Below are 8,184 nucleotides of genomic sequence, written 5' to 3'. Positions count from 1 at the left end.
CAGGAGACGAGACAGGTGACATAACACTAGACTGAAATGTGGACTGGTCTGGATTAACAGGGGACTGGACATGAGACAGGACAGAGGGTTGAAATAGGGCCTGGACAGGAGACGGGACTTGAGACAAGACAGAGGGTTGAAACAGGGACTGGACTGGACTAACAGGGGACTGGACAGGACTTGGCAGGGGAACAGGGACCAGAACATTGATGGGAACAGACACAAACACAGTGACAGGGACTGGGACAGAGACAAATGCAGACATAGGTACTGGGACGAGGACAGAGACAGGGACCAGGACAGGGACCAGGACAGGGACAGACAGGGGAACCAAAATAACTTGGGGGTGCCCAGGACTGGCAAATGGCTGTGGAGACGTCTGAGGAACCAGCCTGGATCTTTAGGGCCTGTGCGAAATGGAGTCCGGCGAATTGCACACCTCGCCAAAGGATAGTCTGTATTAGCTGCGTCCTTATAAAGGTTGGTCATTCTGTCAGAGACTCGCAGAGGTGGACTCACTGGGGCGGACGCACTTGCTAAAACACAGTAAACTTTTAATTAAACAAAACAGAATACTACAGAACAGACTTCAACAGAAAGGAAACATGATGACTGAAAAACAAATGAAAACAATGGAAACAAAACAAGGACGTGAAAAAACAATTAACTAGAAACAGTGGAGTCAAGACAGACTTGAGAACACAACCGACTTGACACGATACAAAGAACGAATGACCAACAAAAGGAAGTGAAGGAAGGGGACTTAAATACAAAACACTGACGAGACGCACCTGAGACAGATAACGAGGGGGCAGGGTAACAAATGAGACAAACGAGGAGGATGAACAAAGGCGGGACTAGAATAACAACAAATATAGCCATGTGCTAAAAGAGCACATGGCCGGAAAGACAGACTTGACGAGACGAGGGCGTGACAGTAGAAATAGAAAATAATATTTCAGAGAACATGCCAGTGACCTGTGGTGTCCCCCAGGGCTCTATTCTTGATCCACTTTTACTTCATTTATATATGCTTCCTCTTGGCCAGATTCTACAGGACTATGGGCTGTCCTATCACAGCTATGCAGATGATACACAGATTTACATGGCCCTGTCCCCAGATGACTCTGGTCCTGACTCATTAAGCAAGTGCCTTGAGCACATCACTAACTGGATGGGACACAACTTTCTGCAGTTGAATAAAGATAAAACTGAGATTATACTATTTGGGAACAGCACTGAGAGTCAAAGATTAGCTGCGTATCTGGACTCGAAGGCCCTCAAATCTAAAGAACTGGCTTGTGACCTCTATTAATGGACTCAGATCAGTTTTAGTCTCATATTAAAGCAGTTACTAGATCAGTATTTTACCATCTTAAGAACATCAGTAAGATTAGAGATTTTCAGACTAAACCAGACCTGGAGAAACTTATCCATGCCTTTATTTCTAGCAGGATTTATTACTGTAATGGTCTCTTAGCTGGACTTCTAAAAAAGACCATTAAACAACTTCAGCTGATTCAGAACACAGCCGCCAGAGTCTCACTCGGAGCAAAAGAAGAGATCACATCACCCCCCAATCCTCAAATCTTTACACTGGAGACCAGTCTGTTACAGAATAGACTTTAAGGTGTTATTACTGGTCTATAAATGTCTAAATGGGGTAGGACCATTGTATTTATCAGATCTGCTACAGAGATATGAGCCGATCCAAGCAGATCTTTAGGAACTAGAGTTAGTCCTGTCTCAGGTCAAAACTAAACATGGAGAGGCAGCGTTTAACTCCGGCGCCGCTCTGAAACAGAACCAGACTGAGAACATGAGAAGAGCCCAGACTTTAGACTCTTTTAAATCAAGACTGAAACATTTCTGTTTGAAGAGCTACAGCTCGGTTTAAAACACTCTGCACTTTTATTCTGTAACAGCACTTTAGTTCTTTTCTTTTAGTGTATCATTTTAAATTGTTTTAATCCTTTTTATCATGTTTTCTTTTACTTTTTTTAATGTAATGATATCTGTGTCATTCATTCATTTTTCTGTAAAGCACTTTGAATTGCTTTTGTATGAAAGGTACTATATAAATAAACTTGCCTAAGGCAAGGCAAGTTTATTTATAGAGCACCTTTCGTACACAATGGCAATTCAAAGTGCCTTACGGAGCAATAAAGAAAAATTACAGTAGAACTTAAAAAGTAAAAGAAAATAAAAACAATTAGAAGGCATAAACTAGAATTAAAACAGAATATATAATTAAAATAAATAAATAAAAATGATTAAAAGCTATTCAGTGTAATTTAAAACAATAAAAAAGGGTAATAAAAAGCACAGTTATAAAAATAGTACTAGAAATAAAATACATAGATCTACATTTTTAATTCAATCTAAGTGCAGTGCTACTCAAAGGCACAGGAGAACAGGAAGGTCCTTAGTCTAGATTTGAAAATAGTAATATTTGGGGCAAATCTGATGTCTTCCGGAAGTCCGTTCCAGGTGCAGTAAGCATAGTGACTGAAAGCTGCCTCCCCCAGTGTGGTTCTGACCCAGGGTACCACTAGCTGACCAGTCCAGAGTGATCTAAGGAGCCTACTGGGTTCATACAGTTCTAGCAGATCTGAAATATATTTTGGTCCACGCAGTTTATTAATTTATAAACAATTAATAACACTTTAAAATCAATTCTGTGTTTAATTGGCTGCAAGTGCAACCTTACCTTCCATTATGGCAAAATCACTAAACTGAATATATAAGTTAAGTATTTGTCAGTGCAGGACAATCCACAGGTTTTTTGTGTAAATATTCGTTTCTGTAAAATATTTTGGAATTACAGTCCGGCATTTTTTGAAAAGCGCGGCCATTTGTGACTGCGTTCCTTACTGCTCGCCAGCTCGCTGCTTTTACAGTTAGGGGAGTATAGTTGTAGCTAAGCCTTTGTTAAATATAACCATTGAAATCTGATACTGAACAGAGTGAATTCTACAGCCATATCACTTACGAAATACAGTATAACTCATTTTAAGAGTCTAAATTTAATTGAGTTAAGGTATCAGTCAAACTATTTTAGTGCAGTGTATAAACTAATGAAAATTCTGTTAGCACAATGTTTTTGTTTGATTATATAAAGATTTTCTTTTAGAATGAAAAACTACACGTCTTATCACCATTCAGTTTATATAAAGTCATTGCTTTTTGCATTTTTTCTTTTTATCTTGCAGGAGACTGCCGCTAAAAGAACCCTTGACTTGGCAGAGGGCTCATGGTTGGTCATTCTTGGTCTGGTAGACTCACTATCTTCCAAGGCCATACTAAGAAGTTAATTTTGAGTTAATGAATGAATTATTTTTTTATTTTTTGCTTTTAAGTGTAAGGCAGAAATGGATGTTTGGAACTGAAGGTCAACTAATACAGTTAAACTCCAGAATCTAAAGGGGGCTGCCTGTATTGTTGAAGTCATGTAAAGTATCCACAAGGACAGAACAAATATATACACATGCTTTTTCAACACTTTTTTCCTTGATGGATCTCAACAAAATTTTGAGAATTTTGTTGAGATTAATTTTAGGTTAATTTATGTTTAATAAAATCACAAAATTTACCATAAAATGAAAAAGGGCATGATAATGTTTGAATTTTGAGTTACAATTATAGGTTACACTAAAAATGCTTTAAAACTTATTTGTACACTTAAAATCTGTACAAACCCATCAGCCCAAACATTATGTTTTTAAAGTCTCTGTCCACACTCAGTTCTACTCAGTAATCCAATACAGGAATACTGTGTAATTCTACAGTTACAGTGTATAACCCCATCTGTTGCTCTGCATACATTTTTCTACCTTTCAAACTGTTTTTTTTAAATGGCCAGGACCCCCACAGAGCACCTTATTTGGGTGGTAAGTCATTCTTAGTGCTGCAGTGACACTCCCATGGTGTGTGTTTTGCTGGTACGAGTGGATCTGACACAGATGCTGCTGGAGATTTAAACCCCTAAGTGTCACTGCTGGACTGAGAATAGTCCACCAACCAAAATATACACCATGGTCCTGGGAGAGGTTCCTGACCTTTAACAAAACAGGACGGAGCTACAGATGGACAACAGTTTGTAACTTGTAAACCTGCTCTTGCTCCTTCTATAGTAGAGAACTACCGACCAGTCTCTCTCCTCCCCTTCCTGTCTAAAATCATTGAAAGAGCTGTCTTTAAGCAGGCAACAAAATTCCTCTCCCAACATAACCTTCTTGACTCGAACCAGTCCGGCTTCAAGAGCGGCCACTCGACGGAAACTGCACTTCTGTCAGTAATGGAAGCTCTTAAAGATGCAAAAGCAACAGGTCAATCCTCAGTTCTCATTCTGCTCGACCTATCAGCAGCGTTTGATACGGTCAACCACCACATCTTACTAAACAAACTCACTGACATGGGCTTCAAGAACAATGCACTCTCCTGGTTTGAGTCTTATCTCACTGGACGATCCTTCAGTGTGTCATGGCTTGGACAAACATCAGCGCGACACCACCTCACCACAGGTGTGCCCCAAGGCTCGGTGCTGGGACCCCTCCTCTTTGCCTTGTACACTACCTCTCTAGGCCCAATCATACATTCGCACGGCTTCTCCTATCACTGCTATGCAGATGACACACAGCTCTATTTATCCTTTCCTCCAGGAGACACTTCAGTGGCAACTCGAATCTCTGACTGTCTCTCTGACATATCTACATGGATGAAGGAACATCACCTCCAATTGAATTTATCCAAAACTGAACTACTGGTCCTCCAAGCCAAGCAAGCTATTCTCCACAACATCAGCATCAAGCTAGGGTCCCTATCAGTGGCTCCCACCAAGGTTGTAAGAAACCTAGGTGTCATGGTTGACGACCAGCTGACCTTCGCAGATCATGTTACCGCTGTAGCTCGATCGTGCCGCTTCTCCCTATTCAACATAAGGAAGATTAGGCCATACCTAACTCAACATACAACACAGCTCCTCGTTCAGACGTTAGTAATCTCCCGTCTAGACTATTGCAAGGCCCTCCTGACAGGTCTTCCGACCTGTGCTGTGAGACCGCTACAGATGATCCAGAATGCGGCAGCACGCCTGGTCTTCAACCAACCAAAAAGAGCACATGTCACGCCCCTATTAGTTGAGCTGCATTGGCTACCCTTAGCTGCTCGCATCAAATTCAAATCACTAATGATGGCCTTCAGAGTATTCACTGGTTCTGCTCCCATCTACCTCAATAGACTCTTAAAACCATACGTTAGCACCCGCCCTCTCCGTTCCTCAAAGGAGCGCCTACTAACACGACCAACCCTCCGTACAGGTCAGTTGAGGCTATTCTCATCTCTGGTACCACGCTGGTGGAACGAGCTTCCAAGCACTATCAGAGCAACAGAAACCCTCTCTGCATTCAAGAAATCATTGAAAACCCAGCTCTTCCGAGAGTATCTTTTGCACTGAATGTCTTTCTTAATAATGCACTTATTACTTCCTGGCATACTGCACTTAATGTAAGGTATTTTGCATAATTTGTGCTGTAGTTCGAATGTTAGCTCCTCTTTTGTAAGTCGCTTTGGATAAAAGCGTCTGCCAAATGCATAAATGTAAATGTAAATGTAATTGTACAAAGTTCAAAGTGCACATATATGAAAAAGGTGTTTAGAATATTACTAATTTAGTAACTTTTATCTGAATTTGGAAATTTGTTTTATATAAATGGCTCACCTGTATTTCCATAAAAAATCAACATCAGGTTTATTCCACAGCAAAATCATAATTTCTTAAAAGTGCCTGTTATTTCATATGTCCAGACATTTCTTCAGGACCAACCCAAAGAGAGGACCAAAACCAGTCAGAGGCAAAGGAAAAGGAAAATGACAGGGCAGCTAGTTCACAAAAGGATCTGGCCATCAGTCCACATGCTTCAGCCCTGATGAGGAAGCATACAGAATGGGACTTCATCTGAGGCACATGCTGCTGCTTATTTATACAATTTAAAAAGTTACAGAACATTCATAGGGTTTTTACTGCTGTTTTGTTTACCCTGTGCTTTTATACTGAATGATTACTGGATTAGGAACATCTACCTTATATCCACATTCATTGTTCATTTTATCAGGTCTACTGACCACACAGGAGCACTCTGAAGTTCTGTGATGTGGTGGTGGATCATTCTCAGCGCTGCAGTGACACTGACGTGGTGGTGGTGTGTTAGTGTGTGTTGTGCTGGTGTAGAGTGGATCAGACACAGCAGTGCTGCTGGAGTTTTTAAACCCCTCAGTGTCTGGACTGAGAACAGTCCACTGACCAAAAACATCCAGCCGACAGCGTCCTGTGTCATTGATGAAGGACTAGAGGACGAGTGACACACACTGTGCAGCGACAGATGAGCTACTGTCTCTGACTCTACATCTACAAGGTGGACCAACGAGGGAGGAGTGTCTCACAGAGTGGACAGAGAGTGGACACAGGGTTTAAAAACTCCAGCAGCACTGCTGTGTCTGATCCACTCTACACCAGCACAACACACACTAACACACCACCACCACGTCAGTGTCACTGCAGCGCTGAGAATGATCCACCACCACATCACACCTGCTCTGTGGGGATCCTGAGCGATGAAGAACAGGGTGAGATGGGAATAAGAATGTAAGCAGGGAAACAGAAGGGCTACAGTCTGTAATAGTACAACTACGAAGTGCTCCTGTGTGGACAGTAATGCGGATAAAATGGACGCAGAGTGTAGAAACAAGATAATCCAGTGATCATTCAGTGTATACATTTTCCTTAACTGTCCTCGTGTGTTTACACTTTTTTTATTTACACTTTTTTCTGCATTTATATTCAAACTGGACGATTTATCACCATAATAACATTTTGTCACACTTGACAAAAGACATCCTTCTAAAATTATAGATGGAATGAATCAAATATTCTTTACTATATATATATATATATATATATATATATATATATATATATACACACACACACACAATATACACATTACTCAGATTCACAAGGAAAGATTTCACTGGAACAAATACTTTTTCTTACCACATACAGCCTGCTCTATGGTGTCAGATCCAATTAAAAATACACGAGCAGAGAAGATAATATTGTGTGAAGAAAACCCCATCAGGCAATGAACACTGCTCTCGCAAACGGGAAAACTTTTCCCAGTAGGAAAATTCCTTTTGAGTGAAGAATAACTCAACAGGTTCACCTGCACGCGAGAGAACGCTTCCACGTGTGAGTTCTGACAGGGGGTCATCATACCAGACAAAATACACCCCAAAACACAGAGTGAACATAAGACTGTAACATATTTAATATATTTATTTAACAAATACACACAAGCACTTGAATAAAACCTATCATAGTCTTTTTAGCCCTGTGAAGGACTGACGCCCCTCAAGGGTGTGTTGCTGCCTTGTGCCCAGTCCTGCCTGGCACTCCGGACCCACCTGCCTGAACTGAATAAGCAGGTACAGATAATGAATGTATAAATGAATAGTCTTGTTTGCATTCTCACATTCATGTGGTCACCTGTACATTTAGTGTAATAACATGAGTATACGCACCTGATTGCGTGCAGCTGGGTGTGCTAAACGGGAATATAAATGGTTTATCGAGCTCTGTTATCATTACTGAGCTTTATTATCGCCCACCACTAATTAATACTATTAAAAATAAATAAATAAAATGTACTCTCCTTTCTGTTTGCGCTTCTTTCTTTGTGCTTATTTTCTGACCCATTTCAAACTCAGGGGGCCAGGACACTGTGAACAATAAAAGTACAATAAACTTCTCTGCTGTAGGCAATTATTATCAGGATTGATTTTTACAAATAAGTCATAAATTAGAGAACAGAATTTGGATTAAATTCCTCCATATTTATGATGTTCAGTGTCCCTTTAAACTGGTTCTAAATTAATACTCCTCCTGAGGATGCTCGCAGCTTTCAGCTAGTTAGTGATTTAAACTTTGTCCTAAAGATTCCTTAAATAAGGTCAGTATGTACTGGTAAGTCTGGCGCCCCCTCCAGGGTGTATTCCTGCCTTGCGCCCAATGATTCCAGGTAGACTCTGGACCCACCGTGACCCTGAACTGGATAAGGGTTACAGATAATGAATGAATGAATGTACTGGTGATGTAGTTATACTTGTGTTATTGTGTTTTTGTCTATT

The sequence above is a fragment of the Hoplias malabaricus genome, chromosome 7 (assembly GCF_029633855.1).
Source record: "Hoplias malabaricus isolate fHopMal1 chromosome 7, fHopMal1.hap1, whole genome shotgun sequence".
Lineage (NCBI taxonomy): Eukaryota > Metazoa > Chordata > Actinopteri > Characiformes > Erythrinidae > Hoplias > Hoplias malabaricus.
The sequence above is the reverse complement of the archived record's forward strand: the minus strand, read 5'-3'. Positions refer to the sequence as shown.